Below are 1973 nucleotides of genomic sequence, written 5' to 3'. Positions count from 1 at the left end.
CACTACTTTTCCCCTTCTATGTGCATGAGTAATGGGACTGGATGCCATTATCTTAGTTTTTTTTTTTTTTTAATATTTAGTTTTAAACTGGCTCTTTCACTCTCCTCCTTCCCCTCATCAAGAGGCTCTTTAGTTCCTCTTCACTTTCTGCCATTAGAGTAGTATCATCTGCATACCTGAGGTTGTTGATGTTCCTCCTGCCTATCTTGATTCCAGCTTGTAACTCCCAACCCAGCATTTCTCATGATGTACTCAGCATATAGTTTAAACAAACAAGGTGACAGCAGACAGCCCTGTCGTACTCCTTTCTCAATCATGAACCAATCAGTTGTTTCTTACAAGGTTCTAACTGTTGCTTCTTGACCCGCATACAGGTTTCTCAGGAGACAGGTAAGATGACCTGGTATTCCCATCTCTTTAAGAGCTTTCCACAGTTTGTTATGATCCACACAGTCAAAGGCTTTAGTGTAGTCGATGAAACAGAAGTAGGTGTTTTTCTGGAATTCCCTAGCTTTCACTATGATCCAGCAAATGTTGGCAATTTGATCTCTAGTTCCTCTTCCTTTTCTAAACCCATCTTGGACATCTGGACATGCTTGGTTTGCATAATGCTGAAGCCTAGCATGCAAGATTGTAAGCATGTCTTTACTATCATGGGAGATGAGTGCAATTGTCTGATGGTTAGCACATTCTTTGGAAATTGGGATGAGCATTGACCTTTTCCAGTCCTGTGGCCACTGCTGGGTCTCCAGATTTGTTGACATATTGAATGCAGCACCTTGATGGCATCATCCTTTAGGGTTCTGAATAGTTATACTGGAATTCCATCACATCTACTAGCTTTATTAACAGCAGTGCTTCCTAAGGCCCACTTGACTTTGCTCTCCAGAATGTCTGGCTCTGGGTGACTGATCACACCATCATAGTAATCTGGTTCATTAAGATCTTTTCTGTACCGTCCTTCCATGTATTCTTTCCATCCCTTCTTGATCTCTTTAGCGTCTACTAGGTCCCTACTGTTGCTGTACTTTATTATGTCCATCTTTGTGTGAAATGTTCCCTTGATATCTCCAATTTTTATGAATAGATCTCTAGTCTTTCCCCTTCCATTGTTTTCTTCTAGTTTTATGCTCTATTCACTGAAGAAGGCCTTCTTGTCTCTCTTTGCTGTTTTTTGGAACTCTGCTTTTAGTTGGATGTAGCTTTCTCTTTCTCCCTTGCTTTTCATGTCTCTTCTTTCTTCAGCTATTTATGAAGTCTCCTCAGATAAACACTTTGCCTTCTTGCTTTTCTTTTTCATTGGGATGGTTTTGTTCACCATGTCCTGTACAGTATCATGGACCTCCATCCACAGTTTTTCAGGCACACTGTTAACTAGGTCTAATCCCTTGAATCTACTCATTTTCTCCACTGCATATTTATAGGGGGTTTGATCTAAGTTGTGCCTGGCTGGCTTAGTGGTTTTCCCAACTTTCTTTAGTTTAAGCCTGAATTTTGCTATGAGACGCTGATGATCTGAGCCACAGTCAGCTCCAGGTCCTGTTCTGGCTGACTGTATACAGCTTCTCCATCTTCAGCTACAAAGAATGTAATCAATTTGATTTCGGTATTGACCACTTGGTGAAGTCCATGTGTAAAGTCATCTCTCGTGTTATTGAAAAAGGATATTTGCTAATACCAGTGCGTTCTCTTTGGAGAATTCAGTTAGCCTTTGCCATGCTTCATTTTGTTCTCCAAGGCCAATCTTGCCGATTACTCCAGGTATCTCTTGACTTCCTACTTTTGCATTCCAATCCCCAGTGATGAATATAACATCTTTTTTTTGTTGTTTGTTTTTTGTTTTGGTGTTAGTTCTAGAAGGTCTTCTAGGACTTCATAGAACTGATCAACTTCAACTTCTTCAGCATCTGTGGTAGGGGCATAGACTGTGATGTTGAATGACTTGCCTTGGAAATGAACTGAGATCATTCTGT

Source organism: Bison bison, unplaced genomic scaffold (genome assembly GCF_000754665.1).
Source record: "Bison bison bison isolate TAMUID 2011002044 unplaced genomic scaffold, Bison_UMD1.0 scf7180017864383, whole genome shotgun sequence".
In the NCBI taxonomy this organism is placed as follows: Eukaryota; Metazoa; Chordata; class Mammalia; order Artiodactyla; family Bovidae; genus Bison; species Bison bison.
This window is presented reverse-complemented; position numbering follows the sequence as displayed.